Source organism: Balaenoptera acutorostrata, chromosome 10, assembly GCF_949987535.1.
Source record: "Balaenoptera acutorostrata chromosome 10, mBalAcu1.1, whole genome shotgun sequence".
In the NCBI taxonomy this organism is placed as follows: Eukaryota; Metazoa; Chordata; class Mammalia; order Artiodactyla; family Balaenopteridae; genus Balaenoptera; species Balaenoptera acutorostrata.
The window spans coordinates 55,423,527-55,448,266 of NC_080073.1; the positions used below are offsets into that span (position 1 = coordinate 55,423,527).

General features: G+C 38.9%; 1 protein-coding gene across 11 annotated transcripts in view; it reads right to left on the reverse strand.

Moving 5' to 3' along the window:
* RBMS3 (RNA binding motif single stranded interacting protein 3) overlaps positions 1–24,740 on the reverse strand; it is a 727,705-nt gene that overhangs the window by 381,629 nt on the left and 321,336 nt on the right. The window lies entirely within an intron of this gene.

Consider the following 24,740-nt stretch of genomic DNA (forward strand, 5'->3'; position numbering starts at 1 on the left):
CAACATGCTGTGTGTGATGTGGGCTTGTTTGTGCGTTTGCATGTAATACCTTCTTCTAGAAGCTAAGCAAGGAGAGAACCAAGGAAAACTAGACTTAGTTGTATAAACTAATTAATAATAAGGTAGTGGGGTGTTAAGAATCTCAGTTCTGGATTAGAGAGAAGATGGCGGAAGAGTAAGACGCGGAGATCACATTCCTTCCCACAGATACAGTAGAAATACACCTACACGTGGAACTGCTCCTACAGAACACCCACTGAACGCTGGCAGAAAACGTCCGACCTCCAAAAAGGCAAGAAACTCCCCCCGTACTTGGGTAGGGCAAAAGAAAAAAGAAATAACAGAGACAAAAGAATAGGGACGGCACCTGCACCAGTGGGAGGGAGCTGTGAAGGAGGAAAGGTTTCCACGCACTAGGAGCCCCTTCGCGGGCGGAGACTGCGGGGGGTGGAGGGGGGAAGCTTCAGAGCCACGGAGGAGAGCGCAGCCACAGAGGTGCGGAGGGCAAAGCGGAGAGGTTCCCGCACAGAGGCTCGGCGCCGAGCAGCACTCACCAGCCCGAGAGGCTTGTCTGCTTCGCCGCCGGGGCGGGCGGGGCTGGGAGCTGAGGCTAGGCTTCAGTCGGATCGCAGGGAGAGGACTGGGGCTGGCAGCGTGAACACAGCCTGAAGGGGTTAGCGCACCACAGCTAGCCGGGAGGGAGTCCGGGAAAAAGTCTGCAGCTGCCGAAGAGGCAAGAGACTTTTTCTTGCCTCTTTGATTCGCGGCGGGCAAGGAGAGGGGATTCAGAGCGCCGCCTAAACGAACTCCAGAGAAGGGCGCGAGCCGCGGCTATCAGCGCAGATCCCACAGCAACAGGGGCGCAGAGGGAAAATCGGAGAGACTCCCGCACAGAGGCTCGGCGCCGAGCGGCGCTCACCAGCCCGAGAGGCTTGTCTGCTCCCCCGCCGGGGCGGGCGGGGCTGGGAGCTGAGGCTCGGGCTGCGGTCGGATCGCAGGGAGAGGACTGGGGCTGGCGGCGTGAACACAGCCTGAAGGGGTTGGCGCACCACAGCTAGCCGGGAGGGAGACCGGGAAAAGGTCTGCAGCTGCCGAAGAGGCAAGAGACTTTTTCTTGCCTCTTTGTTTCGCTGCGCGCAAGGAGAGGGGATTCAGAGCGCCGCCTAAACGAACTCCAGAGAAGGGCGCAAGCCACGGCGATCAGCGCGGACCCCAGAGACGGGCGTGAGACGCTGGGGCTGCTGCTGCCGCCTCCAAAAAGCCTGTGTGTGAGCACAGGTCACTCTCCACACCTCCCCTCCCGGGAGCCTGTGCAGCCCGCCACTGCCAGGGTCCCGGGATCCGGGGACAACATCCCCGGGAGAACGCACTGCGCGCCTCGAGCTGGTGCAACGTCACGCCGGCCTCGGCCGCCGCAGGCTCGCCCCGCCTCCTCCGTACCCCTCCCTCCCCGCGGCCTGGGTGAGCCAGAGCCCCTGAAGCAGCTGCTCCTTTAACCCCGTCCTGTCTGGGCGGGGAACAGACGCCCTCAGGCGACCTACACGCAGAGGCGGGTCCAAATCCAAAGCTGAACCCCAGGAGCTGTGCGAACAGGGAAGAGAAGGGGAAATCTCTCCCAGCAGCCTCAGAAGCAGCGGATTAAAGCTCCACAAACAACTTGATGTGCCTGCATCTGTTGAATACCTGAATAGACAACGAATCAGCCCAAATTCAGGAGGGGGACTCTGGGAGCAGGAGATATTAATTTTTCCCCTTTTCCTTTTTTTTGTGAGTGTATATGTATATGCTTCTGGGTGAGATTTTGTCTGTATAGCTTTGCTTTACAATAGCTTTATTTTACTTCACTATATTATAGCCTCTTTCTTTCTTTCTTTCTATTTTTTCTCCCTTTTACTCTGAGCCGTGGGGACGAAAGGCTCTTGGTGCTCCAGCCAGGCATCAGGGCCGTGCCTCTGAGGTGGGAGAGCCAACTTCAGAACACTGGTCCACAAGAGACCTCCCAGCTCCACGTAATACCAAACGGCAAAAATCTCCCAGAGATCTCCATCTCAACATCAAGACCCAGCTTCACTCAACGACCAGCAAGCTACAGTGCTGGACACCCTATGCCAAACAACTAGCTAGACAGGAACACAACCCCATCCATTAGCAGAGAGGCTGCCTAAAATCATAATAAGGCCACAGACACCACAAAATACACCACCAGACGTGGACGTGCCCACCAGAAAGACAAGATCTAGCCTCATCCACCAGAACTCAGGCACTAGTTCCCTCCACCAGGAAGCCTACACAACCCACTGAACCAACCTTAGCCGCTGGGGACAGATACCAAAAACAACGGGAACTACGAACCTGCAGCCTGTGAAAAGGAGACCCCAAACACAGTAAGATAGGCAAAATGAGACGACAGAAAAACACACAGCAGATGAAGGAGCAGGCTCAAAACACACTGGACTTAACAAATGAAGAGGAAATAGGTAGTCTACCTGAAAAAGAATTCAGAATAATGATAGTAAGGATGATCCAAAATCTTGGAAATAGAATAGACAAAATGCAAGAAACATTTAACAAGGATGTAGAAGAACTAAAGAGGAACCAAGCAATGATGAAAAACACAATAAATGAAATTAAAAATACTCTAGATGGGATCAATAGTAGAATAACTGAGGCAGAAGAAAGGATAAGTGACCTGGAAGATAAAATGGTGGAAATAACTACTACAGAGCAGGATAAAGAAAAAAGAATGAAAAGAACTGAGGACAGTCTCAGGGACCTCTGGGACAACATTAAACGTGCCAACATTCGAATTATAGGGGTACCAGAAGAAGAGAAAAAGAAAGGGACTGAGAAAATTTTTGAAGAGATTATAGTTGAAAACTTCCCTAATATGGGAAAGGAAATAGTTAATCAAGTCCTGGAAGCACAGAGAGTCCCATACAGGATAAACCCAAGGAGGAACACGCCAAGACACATATTAATCAAACTGTCAAAAATTAAATATAAGGAAAACATATTAAAGGCAGCAAGGGAAAAAAAACAAATAACACACAAGGGAATCCCCATAAGGTTAACATCTGATCTCTCAGCAGAAACTCTGCAAGCCAGAAGGGAGTGGCAGGATATACTTAAAGTCATGAAGGAGAAAAACCTACAACCAAGATTACTCTACCCAGCAAGGATCTCATTCAGATTCGATGGAGAAATTAAAACCTTTACAGACAAGCAAAAGCTGAGAGAGTTCAGCACCACCAAACCAGCTTTACAACAAATGCTAAAGGAAATTCTCTAGGCAAGAAACACAAGAGAAGGAAAACACCTACAATAACAAACCCAATACATTTAAGAAAATGGGAATAGGAACATACATATCGATAATTACCTTGAATGTAAATGGATTAAATGCTCCCACCAAAAGACACAGGCTGGCTGAATGGATACAAAAACAAGACCCATACATATGCTGTCTACAAGAGACCCACTTCAGACCTAGGGACACATACAGACTGAAAGTGAGGGGATGGAAAAAGATATTCCATGCAAATGGAAATCAAAAGAAAGCTGGAGTAGCAATTCTCATATCAGACAAAATAGACTTTAAAATAAAGACTATTACAAGAGACAAAGAAGGACACTATATAATGATCAAGGGATCAATCCAAGAGGAAGGTATAACAATTGTAAATATTTATGCACCCAACATAGGAGCACCTCAATACATAAGGCAAATACTAACAGCCATGAAAGGGGAAATTGACAGCAACACAATCATAGTAGGGGACTTTAACACCCCACTTTCACCAATGGACAGATCATCCAAAATGAAAATAAATAAGGAAACACAAGCTTTAAATGATACATTAAACAAGATGGACTTAATTGATATTTATAGGACATTCCACCCAAAAACAACAGAATACACATTTTTCTCAAGTGCTCATGGAACATTCTCCAGGATAGATCATATCTTGGGTCACAAATCAAGCCTTGGTAAATTTAAGAAAATTGAAATCGTATCAAGTATCTTTTCCGACCACAATGCTATGAGACTAGATATCAATTACAGGAAAAGATCTGTAAAAAATACAAACACATGGAGGCTACACAATACATTACTTAATAACGAAGTGATTACTGAAGAAATCAAAGGGGAAATCAAAAAATACCTAGAAACAAATGACAATGGAGACACGACGACCCAAAACCTATGGGACACAGCAAAAGCAGTGCTAAGAGGGAAGTTTATAGCAATACAAGCCTACCTCAAGAAACAGGAAACATCTCGAATAAACAACCTAACCTTGCACCTAAAGCAATTAGAGAAAGAAGAACAAAAAAACCCCAAAGCCAGCAGAAGGAAAGAAATTATAAAGATCAGGTCAGAAATAAATGAAAAAGAAATGAAGGAAACAATAGCAAAAATCAATGAAACTAAAAGCTGGTTCTTTGAGAAGATACACAAAATTGATAAACCATTAGCCAGACTCATCAAGAGAAAAAGGGAGAAGACTCAGATCAATAGAATTAGAAATGAAAAAGGAAAAGTAACCACTGACACTGCAGAAATACAAAAGATCATGAGAGATTACTACAAGCAACTATATGCCAATAAAATGGACAACCTGGAAGAAATGGACAGATTCTTAGAAATGCACAAACTGCCGAGACTGAACCAGGAAGAAATAGAAAATATGAACAGACCAATCACAAGCACTGAAATTGAAACTGTGATTAAAAACCTTCCAACAAACAAAAGCCCAGGACCAGATGGCTTCACAGGCGAATTCTATCAAACATTTAGAGAAGAGCTAACACCTATCCTTCTCAAACTCTTCCAAAATATTGCAGAGGGAGGAACACTCCCAAACTCATTCTACGAGGCCACCATCACCCTGATACCAAAACCAGACAAAGATGTCACAAAGAAAGAAAACTACAGGCCAATATCACTGATGAACATAGATGCAAAAATCCTCAACAAAATACTAGCAAACAGAATCCAACAGCACATTAAAAGGATCATACACCATGATCAAGTGGGGTTTATCCCAGGAATGCAAGGATTCTTGAATATACGCAAATCAATCAATGGGATACACCATATTAACAAATTGAAGGAGAAAAACCATATGATCATCTCAATAGATGCAGAGAAAGCTTTTGACAAAATTCAACACCCATTTATGATAAAAGCCCTGCAGAAAGTAGGCATAGAGGGAACTTTCCTCAACAGAATAAAGGCCATATATGACAAACCCACAGCCAACATTGTCCTCAATGGTGAAAAACTGAAACCATTTCCACTAAGATCAGGAACAAGACAAGGTTGCCCACTCTCACCACTATTATTCAACATAGTTCTGGAAGTCCTAGCCACAGCAATCAGAGAAGACAAAGAAATAAAAGGAATCCAAATCGGAAAAGAAGAAGTAAAGCTGTCACTATTTGCAGATGACATGATACTATACATAGAGAATCCTAAAGATGCTACCAGAAAACTCCTAGAGCTAATCAATGAATTTGGTAAAGTAGCAGGATACAAAATTAATGCACAGAAATCTCTTGCATTTCTATACACTAATGACGAAAAATCTGAAAGTGAAATTAAGAAAACACTCCCATTTACCATTGCAACAAAAAGAATAAAATATCTAGGAATAAACCTACCTAAGGAGACAAAAGACCTGTATGCAGAAAATTATAAGACACTGATGAAAGAAATTAAAGATGATACAAATAGATGGAGAGATATACCATGTTCCTGGATTGGAAGAATCAACATTGTGAAAATGTCTCTACTACCCAAAGCAATCTACAGATTCAATGCAATCCCTATCAAACTACCACTGGCATTTTTCACAGAACTAGAACAAAAAATTTCACAATTTGTATGGAAACACAAAAGACCCCGAATAGCCAAAGCAATCTTGAGAACGAAAAATGGAGCTGGGGGAATCAGGCTCCCTGACTTCAGACTATATTACAAAGCTTCAGTAATCAAGACAGTTTGGTATTGGCACAAAAATAGAAATATAGATCAATGGAACAGGATAGAAAGCCCAGAGATAAACCCACACACATATGGTCAACTTATCTTTGATAAAGGAGGCAAGCATATACAGTGGAGAAAAGACAGCCTCTTCAATAAGTGGTGCTGGGAAAATTGGACAGGAACATGTAAAAGTATGAAATTAGAACACTCCCTGACACCATGCACAAAAATAAACTCAAAATGGATTAAAGACCTAAGTGTAAGGGCAGACACTATCAAACTCTTAGAGGAAAACATAGGCAGAACACTCTATGACATACATCACAGCAAGATTCTTTTTGACCCAGCTCCCAGAGAAATGGAAATAAGTACACAAATAAACAAATGGGACCTAATGAAACTGAAAAGCTTTTGCACAGCAAAGGAAACCATAAACAAGACCAAAAGACAACCCTCAGAATGGGAGAAAATATTTGCAAATGAAGCAACTGACAAAGGATTAATCTCCAAGATTTACAAGCAGCTCATGCAGCTCAATAACAAAAAAACGAACAACCCAATCCAAAAATGGGCAGAAGATCTAAATAGACATTTCTCCAAAGAAGATATACAGATGGCCTACAGACACATGAAAGAATGCTCAACATCATTAATCATTAGAGAAATGCAAATCAAAACTACAATGAGATATCATCTCACACCGGTCAGAATGGCCATCATCAAAAAATCTAGAAACAATAAATGCTGGAGAGGGTGTGGAGGAAAGGGAACACTCTTGCACTGTTGGTGGGAATGTAAATTGATACAGCCACTATGGAGAACAGTATGGAGGTTCCTTAAAAAACTACAAATAGAACTACCATACGACCCAGCAATCCCACTACTGGGCATATACTCTGAGAAAACCATAGGTCAAAAAGAGTCATGTACCAAAATGTTCATTGCAGCTCTATTTACAATAGCCAGGACATGGAAGCAACCTAAATGTCCATCGACAGATGAATGGATAAAGAAGATGTGGCACATATATACAATGGAATATTACTCAGCCATAAAAAGAAATGAAATGGAGGTATTTGTAATGAGGTGGATGGAGTTAGAGTCTGTCATACAGAGTGAAGTAAGTCAGAAAGAGAAAAACAAATACAGTATGCTAACACATATATATGGAATCTAAGGGAAAAAAAAAAAAAAAAAAGGCCATGAAGAACCTAGTGGCAAGACGGGAATAAAGACACAGACCTACTAGAGAATGGACTTGAGGATATGGGGAGGGGGTGGGGTGAGATGTGACAGGGTAAGAGAGTGTCATGGACATATATACACTACCAAATGTAAAATAGATAGCTAGTGGGAAGCAGCCGCATAGCACAGGGAGATCAGCTCGGTGCTTTGTGACCACCTAGAGGGGTGGGATGGGGAGGGTGGGAGGGAGGGAGATGCAAGAGGGAAGAGAAATGGGAACATATTGTATATGTATAACAGATTCACTTTGTTATAAAGCAGATGCTAACACACTATTGTAAGGCAATTATACTTCAATAAAGATGTTTGAAAAAAAAAAAAAAAAAAAGAATCTCAGTTCTGCTCCAAGGTGTCAGTATTGAATATGGTATTCTTGAGTGTTTCTAGAAATTTGTTTTCTGTTAATCTTGGTTTTTCGAAGTTATGTATTGGTTATTTTTTCTTCTATCTTGTATATTTCATGGGGGAATTTGGAGTAGCTACTTCAGGGATTATGAAACCAGAACTGGGTAGATACTTTGAATGACTTCCACATTAGTAAATCAGAATTTTTATTTTCTGGGAGTTTAGAATACAGACTTTTGTGTGTTGTATTCAACACCAAAGTATTCTCCAACAAAAATACTCTTATTTTGTTTGATATTGTATCTTTAAAAATTGGTGTAATTTCTTACACAAATAACTGACCAGGTTTCCTTCTAAAGCCAGATCCCTAAGAATACATATGTGAATGTTAGTACCCCTACAATATGCCATTATTCTTACGGAATATGAATTATATTTTTGAATAATAATGATTTCAGCAAAGTCTATCACCTCTCGAGCAATTTACCTTCGAATTAGTAAATATCTTTATGTAAAATTCCTTTTGCACTGGGCTTATCAAGCAGTTCTCTTCAATTATCTTAAATGTAAATAACAGGGAAGATAGTCTATGTCTGACATAAAAATAGTATTCCCAAATGGATCCTAAAAGTCTAAAGTCTTTCATCAGTATGAGAAAAAAAAGGATAAAAGTTATTTATCAGTATGAGAAAATAAGCCCTTAGTATCGCTTCACCTAAAAGTTTCTTTTATTGAAAGGCACAAGAAGTTGCTTAAGTCACTTTTCCAGAGATATTAAGAAAAAAAAAAAATTTCAGTAGGGAAAGAAAGTCTGTATTTGTTTTGAATTTCACTATTTTCCTGCAGTTGAACATTTCCTTTTTGTTTGGAATACTTCTTAGATATATATGGAGCATGAGCAGATGTGCTCACGTAGTTGGAATGTCAACCCCAACTGATTTGGCCAGGAGACCCTGAGTCTCATGGTGTGGTTGATTAATTCAAGTAGTGGGTAAAACGTGTGTCCTGGAGTTGGGGGGGAAGGAGTCCAGCTGGGTATGATGCTAGCTCATTCACAACACTCAAATTTCTATCTCTCCCCTGTGTAATGCATTCATGAATAGTTCCCATAAATACTGAAGTGACTCAAATCATGTGATGCACAGAAAATCAGAGACTGCAGAGGCCTATTATTTAATTTTGTTATTACTTAACTTTAAGCTCCATTTTCAAGCAAAGGGTAGACAGGCTGTGAAGCTGTCAAATATTTTTGTATTTATTGAGTAATTGCATGGGAAAATGATGTTAATTAAACACCTTTAAGATCAGCTCAGTGCTTTGTGACCAGCTAGAGGGGTGGGATAGGGAGGGTAGGAGGGAGACGCAAGAGGGAGGAGATTTATGTGTATGTATAGCTGATGTGCTTTGTTATAAAGCAGAAACTAACACACCATTGTAAAGCAATTATACTCCAATAAAGATGTTAAAAAAATAAAAATAAATAAGTATTTTGTAGATGTATGTGTGTGCATGCATGTATGCATATGCAATTGCATACCCAATTTCCTTAAGGTTTTTAAAATGTAAGAGCTACTCATCTTCATTTTCAAATCCCTGGCATATATCTTCTTAAGAAACAAAGATGTCCATCGTATCCAATAACCACCATCACCCCCAATCCATAGTTGGAATGATTACCTTGAACCATTTTTGGTGAACTCAGGAATTACGTCCTCCCAGATAACTGGTTGGGAAATGAATTAAAGGAATATTGCAGAGTAAAAGTTAGTTCAAGGTCACAAGGATTTATCAGAGTTGAAAATTATTATAATAAACAACACTGGTTATTCATTTGTTCATTCATTCTTTCATTCAAATAAATTCATTAAGTTACTACTATGTAAGTCAGAAACTCTAAAAGATTCAGAAGTCCACTGCATTAATGATTTTTGTCCAGTCTGCTTTTTCACTTTAGAAATTAAATAGCCAGAGAGTGACGTCACATGACCAAGTAAGATATCCCTCACCCATATCACCCTCTCAACAACAATTTGGCATCCATCCACAGACAGAAGTGCCTGTGAGATCCAGCTTTGCAAGAGCTGTGAGATCCAGCAAAGGACCTGGAAGGAGTCTCACCCAGCTCTGCATCAGGTAAAAGGAATACAGAGCCCAATCCCAGCTGTAGATGCTGCAGGGGCTCATGAACTGGCACCAGTCCCTCTCAGCTATAGTCCTGGAGCCCCTGAGAACAATGTCTTAGACAATCACTCACAAATGAGAGAGCCTTTATTGAAGTCCAGGTTTCCAGTCGAAAAGTTTCAGTACACAGTTGGAGCCAAAGAGTACAAGTTTGGATGTACTGGACAGGGTGAGAGAAAAAGTTTGACTTTACTCATGCCAGCCTTACCCCAAGGTGGCACAGTTTAGTGCCAAGAGAGACCATCTTGCCCTGTGATTTCACCCAAGAAGGAGGATGAGCATGCGTGTGAATGCCCAGCTTCCCCAGCTGTGGGGGACACTAAATTTCTCCCTTGTCACATCCAGATTATTGAGCTCCATGACTGGGGTGTGAAAGAGGCTGGGAGAGTGGCAGATAGGAATTTCAAAGGGTGTTAAAGGGATGAGGATCCTACTAACGGCACTGTGAACTCCATCAAAAGTCCACTTGCAAGGCACTAGGGACACCCTGCCTGGCCCATAACTCTGAGTATCTCATCCACACCCACCCCCAAACTGTGCACTCCTGGTAGTGATAAGAGTGAGTTTTGGAAGATAGCTAGTGAGCACACATGGAAAGTAAACCTGAACTTGCAGGCCAGGAAGACACCACAGACTTGAGCTTTAGCCTCACCCTGGAGAAAGCAAAAGAGAGGATGTCAGCACCCAGGTAGTGTGTTGTAGGATCAAAAGAAGGCAACAAGCTTGAGAGCTCTGCCAAAAGAGGGAGCAAGAAGCGTGGGCAGCTATATCCACAGAAAGTCCAAGAAAGCCTCAGAATCCCTAGCAGGGCTGAGGGAATGTACTTCTCTCCCATAATCAGATAGTAAAGACTAGAGGAGGTGACTGCCACTTCAAATGCAAAGACAGCAATAGACAACGTCAAGGAACATGAGAAATCCAGGAAACATGACGTCACTAAAGGGTCACAATAATCTCCAATCCCAACAATACGGACATCCGCAATTTACCCAATAAAAAATTCAAAATAGCTCTTTTAAAGGAGATCACTGATCCAAAAGAAAACACAGAAAGACAATAAAGTGAAACCTGGAAAATAATACATGAACAAAGTGAGAAAACAAAGGTATAAAAACCACTTAAAAAGAACCAAACAGAAATTCTGGAGTTGAAGAATACAATAAATGAAATGAAATGCAGTAGAGACTACCAGCAGCAGAATGTGTCAAGCAGAAGAAAGAATCTGTGAAACTGAACTCTGAATTAGACAGGGCTTGTGAAATTATCCAGAAGAAAGAAAAAAGACTAAAAAGTAAAGACAGAATAAGTGAACAATGGATTACCATCAAGAAAAACAATCTGCAAGTTATTGAAGTCCCAGAAGGAGAAGAGAAGGAGAAGGAGGCAGAATGCTTATTCAAAGAAATAATGATGGAGAGATTGGTTCAAGATGGCGGAGTAGAAGGATGTGCTCTCACTCCCTACTGTGAGAGCACCGGAATCACAACTAACTGCTGAATGATCATCAACAGGAAGACACTGGAAGTCACCAAAAAAAGATACCCCACATCCAAAGACGAAGGAGAAGCCACAATGAGACGGTAGGAAGGGCACAGTCATAATAAAATCAAATCCTATAACTGCTGGGTGGGTGACTCACAAACTGGAGAACACTATACCACAGAAGGCCACCCACTGGAGTGAAGGTTCTGAGCTCCACGTCAGGCTTCCCAACCTGGGGTCCAGCAACAGGAGGAGGAATTCCTAGAGAATCAGAATTTGAAGTCTGGCGGGATTTGACTGCAGGACTTAGACAGGACTGGGGGAAACAGAGACTCCACTCTTGGAGGGCACACGCAAAGTAATGTGCACATCGGGACCCAGGGGAAGGAGCAGTGACCCCATAGGAGACTGAACCAGACCTACCTGCTAGTGTTAGAGGGTCTCCTGCAGAGGCGGGGGGTGGCTGTGGCTCACCGTGAGGACAAGGACACTGGCAGTAACACTTCTGGGAAGTACTCCTTGGTGTGAGCCCTCCCAGAGTCCGCCATTAGCCTCACCAAAGAGCCCAGGTAGGCTCCAGTGTTGGGTCGCCTCAGGCCAAACAACCAACAGGGAGGGAACCCAGCCCCACCCATCAGCAGACAAGTGGATTAAAGTTTTACTGAGCTCTGCCCACCAGAGCAACAGTCAGCTCTACCCACCACCAGTCCCTCCCATCAGGAAACTTTCACAAAACTCTTAGAAATCTTCAGCCACCAGAGGGCAGACAGCAAAAGCAAGAAGAATGACAATCCTGCAGCCTGTGGCACAAAAACCACATACACAGAAAGATAGACAATATGAAAAGGCAGAGGTCTATGTAACAGATGAAGGAAAAAGACAAAACCCCAGAAAAACAACTAAATGAAGTGGAGATAGGCAACCTTCCAGAAAAAGAATTCAGAATAATGATAGTGAAGATGATCCAGGACCTCGGAAATATAATGGAGGCAAAGGTCCAGAAGATGCGAGAAATATTTAACAAAGACCTATAAGAATTAAAGGACAAACAGAGATGAACAATACAATAACTGAAATGAAAAATACACTAGAAGGAATCAATAGCAGAATAACTGAGGCAGAAGAACGGATAAGTGACCTGGAAGACAGAATGGTGGAATTCACTGCCATGGAACAGAATAAAGAAAAAACAATGAAAAGAAAGGAAGACAGCCTAAGACAACTCTGGGACAACATTAAACACTCCAACATTTGCATTACAGGGGTCCCAGAAGGAGAAGAGGAAGAGAAAGGACCAGAGAAAATATTTGAAGAGATTATAGTCAAAAACTTCCCAAACATGGGAAAGGAAATAGCCACCCAAGTCCAGGAAGCTCAGAGAGTCCCATACAGGATAAACCAAAGGAGAAACACACCAAGACACATAGTAATCAAAGTGGCAAAAATTAAAGAAAAAGAAAAATTACTGAAAGCAGCAAGGGAAAAACAACAAATAACATACAAGGGAACTCCCATAAGGTTAACAGCTGATTTCTCAGCAGAAACTCTACAAGCCAGAAGCGAGTGGCATGATATATTTAAAGTGATGAAAGGCAAGAACCTACAACCAAAATTACTCTACCTGGCAAGGATCTCATTCAGATTTGATGCAGAAATCAAAAGCTTTACAGACAAGCAAAAGCTAAGAGAATTCAGCACCCACAAACCAGCTCTACAACAAATGCTAAAGTAACTTCTCTGAGTGGGAAACAAAAGAGAAGAAAAGGATCTACAAAAACAAACCCAAAACGATTAAGAAAATTGTAATAGGAACACACATATCGATAATTACCTTAAATGTGAATGGATTAAATGCTCCAACCAAAAGACACAGGCTCTCTGAATGGATACAAAACCAAGACCCACACATATGCTGTCTACAAGAGACCCACTTCAGACCTACGGACACATACAGACTGAAAGTGAGGGGATGGAAAAAGATATTCCACGCAAATGGAAATCAAAAGAAAGCTGGAGTAGCAATACTCGTATCAGATAAAATAGACTTTAAAATAAAGAATGTTACAAGAGACAAGGAAGCACACTACATAATGATCAAGGGATCAATCCGAGAAAAAGATATAAGAATTGTAAATATTTATGCACCCAACATAGGAGCACCTCAATTCATAAGGCAACTGCTAACAAATATAAAAGAGGAAATTGACAGTAACACAATAATAGTGGGGGACTTTAACACCTCACTTACACCAATAGACAGATCACCCAGACAGAAAATTAATAAGGAAACACAAGTTTTAAATGATACAATAGACCAGATAGATTTAATTGACAGTTATAGGACATCCCATCCAAAACAAAAGATTACACTTTCTTCTCAAGGGCGCATGGAACATTCTCCAAGATAGATCACATCTTGGGTCACAAATCAAGCCTTAGTAAATTTTAGAAAATTGAAATCATATCAAGCATCTTTTCTGACCACAACTCTATGAGATTAGAAAACAATTATATGGAAAAAAAAGTAAAAAACACAAACACATGGAGGCTAAACAATATGTTATGAAATAACCAAGAGATCACTGAAGAAATCAAAGAGGAAATCAAAAAATACCTAGAGACAAGTGACAATGAAAACACGAAGATCCAAAACCTATGGGATGCAGCAACAGCAGTTCTAAGACGGAAGTTTATAGCAATACAATCCTACCTCAAGAAACAACAAACATCTCAAATAAACCATCTAACCTTACACCTAAAGGAACTAGAGAAAGAAGAACAAACAAAACACAAAGTTAGTAGAAGGAAGGAAATAATAAAGACCACAGCAAAAATAAATGAAATAGAAACAAAGAAAACAATAGCAAAGATCAATAAAACTAAAAGCTGGTTCTTTGAGAAGATAAACAAAATAGATAAACCATTACAGACTCATCAAGAAAAAGAAAGAGAGGACTCAAATCAATAAAATTAGAAATGAAAAAGGAGAAGTTACAACGGACACCACAGAAATACAAAGCATCCTAAGACATTACTACAAGCAACTCTATGCCAATAAAATGGATGACCTGGAAGAAATGGACAAATTCTTGGAAAGGTATAACCTTACAAGACTGAACCAGGAAGAAATAGAAAATATGAACAGACCAATCACAAGTAACGAAATTGAAACTGTGATTAAAAATCTTCCAACAAACAAAAGTCCATGACCAGATGGCTTCACAGGTGAATTCTGTCAAACATTTAGAGAAGAGTTAACACCCATCCTTCTCAAACTCTTCCAAAAAATTGCAGAGGAAGGAACACTCCCAAACTCATTCTATGAGGCCACCATCACCCTGATACCAAAACCAGACAAAGATACTACAAAAAAAGAAAATTACAGACCAATATCACTCATGAATATAGATGTAAAAATCCTCAACAAAATACTAGCAAACAGAATTCAACAACACATTAAAAGGATCATATACCATGATCAAGTGGGATTTATCCCAAGGATGCAAGGATTCTTCAATATACCCAAATCCATCAATGTGATACACCATATTAATAAACTGAAGAAGAAAAACCACATGATCATCTCAATACATGCAGAAAAAGCTTTTGACAAAATTCAACATCCCATTATGATAAAAACTCTCCAGAAAGTGGGCATAGAGGGAACCTACCTCAAGAAAATAAAGGCCATATATGACAAACCCACAGCAAACATAATTCTCAATGGTGAAAAACTGAAAGCATTTCCTCTAAGATCAGGAACAAGACAAGGATGTCCACTCTCACCACTATTATTCAACATAGTTTTGGAAGTCCTAGCCATGGCAATCAGAGAAGAAAAAGAAATAAAAGGAATCCAAATTGGAAAAGAAAAAGTTAAAGTGTCACTGTTTGCAGATGACATGATGCTATACATAGAGAATTGTAAAGATGCCACCAGAAAACTACTAGAGCTAATCAATGAATTTGGTAAAGTTGCAGGATACAAAATTAATGCACAGAAATCTCTTGCGTTCCTATACACTAATGATGAAAAATCTGAAAGAGAAATTAAGGAAATGCTCCCATTTACCATTGCAACAAAAAGAATAAAATACCTAGGAATAAACCTACCTAGGGAGACAAAAGACCTGTAGGCAGGTAACTATAAGACACTGATGAAAGAAATTAAAGATGATACAAACAGATGGAGAGATATACCATGTTCTTGGATTGGAAGAATCAACATTGTGAAAATGACTATACTACCCAAAGCAATCTACAGATTCAATGCAATCCCTATCAAATTACCAATGGCATTTTTTACAGAACTAGAACAAAAAATCTTAAAATTTGTGTGGAGACACAAAAGACCCCGAATAGCCAAAGCAATCTTGAGGGAAAAAAACAGAGCTGGAGGAATCAGACTCCCTGACTTCAGATTATACTACAAAGCTACAGTAATCAAGACAATATGGTACTGGCACAAAAACAGAAATATAGATAAATGGAACAGGATAGAAAGCCCAGAGATAAACCCATGCACCTATGGTCAACTAATCTATGACAAAGGAGGAAAGGATATGCAATGGAGAAAAGACGGTCTCTTCAATAAGCGGTGCTGGGAAAAACTGGACAGCTACATGTAAAAGCATGAAATTAGAAGTCTCCCTAACACCATACACAAAAATAAACTCAAAATGGATTAGAGACCTTAATGAGAGACAAAGACACTATAAAACTCTTAAAGGAAAACATAGGAAGAACACTCTTTCACATAAATCACAGCAAGATCTTTTTTGATCCACCTCCTAGAGTAAAGGAAATAAAAACAAAAATAAACAAATGGGACCTAATGAAACTTAAAAGCTTTTGCACAGCAAAGGAAACTACAAACTAGACGAAAAGACAGCCCTCATAATGGGAGAAAATATTTGCAAACAAATCAACGGACAAAGGGTTAATCCCCAAAATATATAAACAGCTCACGCAGCTCAATATTAAAAAAACAAACAACCCAACAATGGACAGAACACCTAAATAGACATTTCTCCAAGGAAGACACACAGATGGCCAAGAAGCACATGAAAAGCTGCTCAACATCACTAATTATTAGAAAAATGCAAATCAAAACTATAATGAGGTATCACCTCATACCAGTTAGAATGGGCATCATCAAAAAATCTACAAACAACAAATGCTGGAGAGGGTGTGGAGTAAAGGGAACCTTCTTGCACTGTTGGTGGGAATGTAAATTGATACAGCTGCTATGGAGAACAGTATGGAGGTTCCTTAAAAAACTAAAAATAGAATTACCATATGACCCAGCAATCCCACTACTGGGCATATATCCAGAGAAAAGCATAATTCAAAAAAGACACATGCACCCCAATGTTCATTGCAGCACTATTTACAATAGCCAGGACATAGAAGCAACCTAAATGCCCAGTGACAGATGAATGGTTAAAGATATGGTACATATATATAATGGAATATTACTCAGCCATAAAAAGGAACAAAATTGAGTCATTTGTAGAGATGTGGATGGATCTAAAGACTGACATACAGAGTGAAGTAAGTCAGAAAGAGAAAAACAAATATTATATATTAATACATATATGTGGAACCTAGAAAAATGGTACAGATGAAATGGTTTGCAGGGCAGAAATTGAGACACAGATGTAGAGAACAAAAGTATGGACACCAAGGGGGGAAAGTGGTGGGGGTGGTGGTGGTGTGATGAATTGGGAGTTTGGCATTGACATATACATACTAATATGTATAAAATGGATAACTAATAAGAACCTGCTGTATAAAAAAATGAAATTCAAAAAGAAAAGAAAAAAAAAAAAGAAAGAATGATGGAGACCTCCCCAAATCTGAGGAAAGATTTGGATACTCAAGTTCATGAAGCTCACAGGTCACCTAACAAACTTACCTTAAAAGATCTTCTTTAAGACACATTATAATGAAACTGTCAAAAATCAAAGACAAAGAGAATCTTAAGAGCAGAAAGAGAAAAGAATCTTGTAATTTACAGGGTAACCCTGATAAGGCTATCAGCAAATTTCTCAGTAGGAATCTTACAGGCCAGGAGAGAGAAGGAAAATATATTCAAAGTAGTAAAAGAAAAAAAAAACCTGCCAGTCAAGAATACTCTATACTGGCAAAGTTGTCTTTTGGAAATGAAGGAGAGATAAAGATTTCCTCACAAAATAAAGCTGAGGGAGTTCATCACTACTAGACTTGTCTTTCAATAAATGCACAAAGGGGTTCTTCAAGCTGAAATGAAAGTAGCATGAAAACATATGAATATATACACTGCACTGGTAAAAGTAAGCATATAGTCAAATTTAGAATAATACTATAATATGGTGGTGTGTTAACCACTTCACTCTAGTATAAAAGTTAAAGAACAAAGATATTAAAAACATCTATATCTATAGTAATTTGTTAATGAATACACCACATAAAAAGAGGTAAATTGTGACATCAAAAATATAAAAGGAAGGGAGAAAAAGTTTTTGTGTGCGAGTGAGGTTAAGTTTTTATCAGGATAAAATAGACTATTATAAGATATTTTATATAAGCTTCAAAGCAAAGCAAAACCTACAGTAGATATACAAAAGATAAAGAAAAGGGAAAGAAAACATACCAATATAGGTAATCATCAATTCACAAAGGAAGGCAACAAGAGAAGAAGAAAGGAACAAGGGCACTACAAAACAGCTAGAACAATTAATAAGATGACAGTAAGTCCTTACCTATCAATAATTACTATAAACGTAAGTGGTTTAAATTCTCTAGTCAAAGGGCATAGAGTGGCTGGATGGATTAAAAGACCTAGCTAACTGCTGCCTACAAGAGATTCATTTCAATTTTAAGGACACACATATTCTCAAAGTGCAGGGATGGAAAAATATATTTGATGCAAGTGAAATCAAAAGAGAACAGGAATACCTATACTTATGCCAGACAAAGTAAACTTTAAGTCAAAAATAGTAACAGGAGACAAAGAAGGTCATTGTATAATGATAAATAGGGGTCAATTCATCAAGAATATGTAACAATCATGAATATATATGCATTGACCTCAAAGCACCAACATTATATTAAGCAAATGCTAATTTCTGAAGGGAGAAATAGGTACAATACCATAATAGTAGGGGACTATATTATCCCACTTTCAACAACAAATAGATCATCCAGACAGAAAATCAATAAGGAAACACTGACTTAAAGTATACCTTAGTCCAAATGGACCTAACAGACAAATATAGAACAAATACATTCCATCTGACAGTAGCAGAATACACATTCTTCTCAAGCACACAAGAAACATTCTCTAGGATAGGTCAGATAAATAAATAAATCTAAGTAAATTTAAGAAAACTGAAATCATACCAAGTATATTTTTCAACTACAGTGTTATGAAACTAGAAGTCAGTAATGGAAGGAAAACTGAAAAACTCACAAATATGTGGAAATTAAACAACAAACTCCTGAAAAATCAATGGGTCAAAGAAGAAATCAAAAGTAGAATAAAAAAATATATCTTGAAAAAAACAGGAAGAGAAACACAGCATGCCAAAACTCAATGGATGCAAAAAAGCAGTTCTAAGAGAAGTTTATAGCAATAATAAAATACACATCCTTTCATGGCAAACTCTAAACAAATTAGGTATAGGAGGAACATACTTCAACATAATAAAGGTCATACATGACAAGCCCACTGCTAACATCATACTCAATGATAAAGGTTCAAAGTTTTTCCTTTAAGATCAGGAAAAAGACACAGGTGGGCACACTCACCACTCTTCTTGAACACAGTGCTGGAAGTCCTAGACAGAGCAATTAGGCAAGAAAAAGAAAAGGCATCCAAATTGGAAAGGAACGAGTAAAACTGTCTTTGTTTACAGATGATACGATGTTATATACAGAAATCCCTAAGACTCCACTAAAAAACTGTTTGAACTAATAAATGACTTCAGTAAAGTTGCAGGATACAAAATCAACATACAGAAATCAGTTGTTTTTCTATACACTAACAACAAAATAGCTGAAAAAGAAATAAGGAAAACAATCCCATTCACATTAGCACCAAAAAGAATGCAATACTTAGGAATAAATAAAATGTATTGATTGACTTTTCCACCCAGTCACAGGAAGCAACATCTTCCATGGTTACTGAAATTTCCCTTGAACAATGCCTCTCTCCTTCCTACATGAAAGCCTTTGAGAAACTTCCTTGTTTGGCTGGTTTACCAGCAGGCCCCACCCATGTAGTGACCCCTGGACACCAAATAGCCTGCTTACTCTCATATACCTGGAAATGATAAAAGCCAAGCAATAAAACCAGAGTAAAAGCAATATTAATATTGTCATAGGCCGAAAGAGTATGGCTGAGGAAGTCTGGTATGTGCCTCTACATTCAGAAGAGTAGCTCTGATAGACAACATCATGAGGCTAGTGGTTGAACTTCAGAAAAAAAGTCTAGAGTATTCTATGGAATAGGTCCTTCCTTCATTAGCTAAAATTCTCCTACTGGAATATAACTGTTAGGACTCCACAGAGGTGATGCATTTTAAAAAATTAATTGTATGCATACACATATTTAAATTTACAGAATTTATTTTCCTATATTCATTGATTTTTTTTTAAACATCTTTATTGAAGTATAATTGCCTTACAATGGTGTGTTAGCTTCTGCTTTTTAACAAAGTATTGATTTTTTAATGATCTCAAAATAAATGATTTTTTCCCCAAAAGAACTATTATTAAGGTCATCGATTTATAAAAAAGAATTCCTTTCCTCTGGTTCTCTACAATGGTTGACATGGTATTATTTTATTATCCTAATGGTTGACACAATATCTGTATATTATTCCCGATGGTCTGAAATCCTCTTGGATACTTGGTCTCTTTGGTGATCACTTGACTTTGATTTCTTCTACATATCCCACAGTGGGGTGAACCGCCTTTAGTGACTGGAATGGTGGTCTTTGTTGTAGACCTGATAAAGCCTTATCTAATGGCCCTGAGGAGGGGGTGACTCCTTCCCTGTAGGGGAAAGAGATGTATTCTGTTTTCTCATGCTTGGAATTGACAGAAAGCAAATAAGAAAGAGGCCTGCTAAGCTTGAGGTTACTCAAGGCTTGGCTGGTGATAACTGGTGACTGTAGAGCCATTCCAGAGCCTCCAAATTTACATCCAGAAAAACTCAGTTTCTAAAACTATGCGGCCCTCCAGGGAGGCCACCATGAGACCCTGGGGAATAGTGGGCAAGGAAGACCCATCTGGATGGCAGACATGGGTGATGCAACTGGTTAACCAAGGAACATCCTACACTGACAAACCAAGAATTCTACTCCTGCCCAGCAGAATTGATATGTATTAGTAACAGTGATTTCTGTTTGTTTTCCATTCTCTCTATTCCCAAGTGGTAGTTTTCCCTTGGATTCATGCTTCCTGTTGTTTCTCTGTCGTTCTATATCGTGGGAGTACAGACAGATAACTTGTTTTTTAAAGCTATGAGTTGCTAAGCCAAGAGGAGCAGCTGAGTCTGGGTCTGTTGGAGATGATGTCATCCCCAGATGTGATTACAGGGTGAGGCTTTGAGGTGGGCTCCCTTCAGGAAAGAATGAATGCATGCCACCCAAAATGTATAAATGAGAAGAACGCGTTTGTGTATGTTGGAGAGCAAGGGAGATAAACGACTCTTAATTTTCTCTACCATAGGCCAAGAAGCTAAAATGCTCATCATCCTAGACTCTCTTGCAGCTAAGGGGGAAACCATATGACTCAGTTTTGGCCATTGAGATGTAAACATAAGTTCCTGAGCTAGGATTCTGGAAAAGCTTTTAAAACTTCAGAATCAGCCTTATGATCCTTCAGCCTTTTGCCCTTTTCTTCTTCCTAGCTTAAGTGTGGATATAATAAGTGGCACTTTAGAAAAGAACATGTAAATGTATGGATGAAAGCCACATATAAAGAATCACAGAGCAGCCTTGACCCTTGATGGCACCCAAAACATTTGCCTTTCATTGCTTATCTACAGTTTTCTTATTGGTGAGTAACATAAACACCTACAAGGTAAGCTATCGTTAGTTGGTTTTTCTCAGCTCTTTTCCCTTTATGCTTGAGACATATTCCTTGGCAAATGACTATCTTTTAAATTCCCTAAAATTGGCAAGAGTAGCAACAACCAATATTTTCAATCCAGAGCCATAGCAATCCCAGGAGATAAATCATATGCTGAAAATCCAGAATAAGAAAGAAGTTTTATTCAATGTTGATTCTCCAACACCTAGCACAGTGCCTGGCACTTAGCAAGCAATAAAAATGTTTGTTGATTGATCCTACTGATTGTATTTCTCAGAAAACTTTTTAAATAAAGTAACACTTAAAGCACACATCAGGATTTACAGCAAGTTCAGTAACAAATCTGAATTTAATGCATAACAATATTTATTGAATAATTAACATGTATTGAATTGTAATCTAAACACTATACTAAATTCTTTGTGTTTATTTTTAGTTAATTTTCACAGCAGTCCTATAAACTAAGTATTATTATTGGAGAATTTCAGAGGTATTTAAATAACTTAGACAAGGTCTCACAGCCAGGTGGTATGAGAGCCAGGATTCAAGGTCAAGTTTATCTCCCTCCAAACCTATGCTCTTAATCACTATGTATTAATAAAATATTTTAAATCTGCTCTCCTAAAAGAAACATCCTTTGATCCCTAAAAACCCTTTCTGGCAGAACAGCAAGTACACAGAAGGTGTTAGTCTGTGTTAATGGTTATACATTATTAATCAATTACCACTTACTGGATGATTTATTGTTTAATTCCTCCTGGTTGACAAATCAGTTGAATTTTTCATATGCACACATTGGAGTAAGTTAGCTAAATAAAGTGATTCACTTGGAGCGTTTCATGTTTACCCCAGGTTGCTATTGGGAACCTAGGTTATTTGTGGCATTTTTGCTCGAAAATCCTGGAGTCATCAAAATCTGGCCCCACAGACTGCATAGTAGGATACTGATAAGAACAAGGATGCAGGCGGCAATTCAGTAGATACTTAAATGGCAAAAAATATAGTGCAAGTTTCCCACACCTTGCAGACTGAAGGTTTATATGATAATAAACAGTTATCACCAGGACAAAGGGAAAAAGGCCATGAAATCCAATGGCGCAGTGAGAAATCTACTAATACAGGTGGTCAAGCTTGTTCCATTTCATTGTCAAAGGGAGGCTATTTATTTGCTTCTGAGTAGTTCAATTACAGAGTCATTTACTGCTGAAAGTTTTCCAGTAGGCAGATGTGGATCTACAGCTCTGGGCTTTAGATTCAAAATCAGTGAGGAAAAAGGGAATAAGAATCTCCTCCACAGACAGCATAATTGATAAGGTAGAGATCTGTAAGCAACTCCAGAAATAAAATAAGTGCCTTTAAGCATCCCAGTTGGAATCTCCTTACTGTGTATAATGGGCATGGGCAAGGGTCAAGATGCTGACTATAATTAATGATTTTTTAGAAGCTCTTTAAAATATTTTCCCTTTGATAGTTTCCTGTCTAGATGAGATGTCAGTGGTTGGTGTGTGTGTGTGTATGTGAAAAATAAAGAGAAAGAGAGAGAGAGAAAGAGATTCCTTGTGTACCAAAATGCTCAGAAACAGAGGGAAAATATTCACAATGGATACTAAGTAGTTATAAAATCAAAGACAACTTTCTTTTTCTCTTGCGCAAGATAAAAGTGGTTTTTATCCAACAAATAACACTGTGTGTGCGTGTGTGTGTGTGTGTGTTCTGAGGACATTTGAAACAGTGGAGATTGTACAGACTGTAATCATTATTTCTAAACTGCCACAATCTAGTGTTTTCCAAATTTGGCAGTGTATCCATAGACTAGATCAAAGATATGTCAATAACAAGGGTTTTTCTTGAGCATGTTTTTCATCATTTTCTTGTCAATAGGTTCTGCCTTCCAGTTGAAATTCAATTTATATTTTGCATACACCTAACCACTGTATTTTATCACTTGTTTGCTGGGCATAAGAAGCCACTACTTAAGTGGCCAAGTAACTTGACTCTTGTCAAGTAACCTTTAAACCAAGACATGTATGTAATTCCCTTATTAATTACAAAGATTAACTTCATCAATCTTAGTTCATGACCAAATTCAAAACTTCCAGGCACAATCATGATGAGAAATACACAGCTGAAAGATTTCAAATTCTAATTTATCCCACCTTGAAAAACAATTAAGGTGTCATGAAGGGCAATGAGTCCACCAAAGTAATCTCTACGGGAAGTGACCCACAACAAAAGGTTAACAGATAGGGGAGGTATCAGCTTGCTAGAAGACAACTGACGATGAAGAAAACCAAATATACCACCTCTAGTCATTGGATGCTGAAACTGGAAAATGTCATCAGAGAATTTCAGCAATGATAACAAAATCCAAATGACCAAAAATTTGACAACTTAGTCAATATAACTCAGCTCTCTGTGGGAATAGCTAAGAGTAAGTGTATACATAAATATGGCATAAAAACATTAGATCAGGATTTCAAGATCTATTGGCTTTTCTACCTAACTTTTGAGAATCCAAAGATCAACACATTCACTGATAGTAATCAGAAACTTAAGTTGCATGTGAATAATTAATGGTCCAAAATGACCATTATTTTAAAACAAATATGTACCAAGCATCCCTATGTTATAACTAATTTTTTAAACTTTTTATTTGGAAATAATCATAGATTTACAGGAAGATAGTATAGAGAGATCCCCTGTACCCTCCACCCAGTTTCCTCAAAGGTTATATCTTACATAATTTTAGTAAAATATCAAAACCAGGAAGTTGACATTGTGTGCACAATATGTGTGCATGTCACTTTTTCATATGTGTAGATTCTTGTAATTACCACTGCAATCAGGATACAAAACTATTATAAATGATTTTATTTGTTTTCTTGAATATAAAAATGCATTATAATTTCAGGTAGAAAGTTCCAGACTACTTGTTTTACAAAACAATCACAGCATATTGAAAATTACTAATATTTAGGAAATTATTATCTAAGAAAACTCTATTTATAAAGGCCAAAGTGAAATTCTAGCAATAAGACAACATACATTTGTGTTAAACTTATTTCCCTGCACAGATTAGACCACCCCATCATTCAGTGATTGGCTCTCCGCAGCATGAGAGTGAGCGAGTTTTCAACACGTAGTTTATCAAAGACATCTTACTGAGAACTGTACTCCTCCAAAACCGTTTACTGGTGAAAGCCCCAGATACACACATGCACATACACACACCGCTCTGGTCTGGGGTAAAACAGAGCACTTCACAAGTGCCTTTAAATCACTAATGAGGTTACCATAATAAAGGAGAACATTAATAAATATACACAAAGAATTAACGAAATAAACTAGCCAGATTCTTCCAAGCCAAGTCTATCATGGGGTTTCTTATTTTCCCTAACAAGTAAACATAATCCAAATT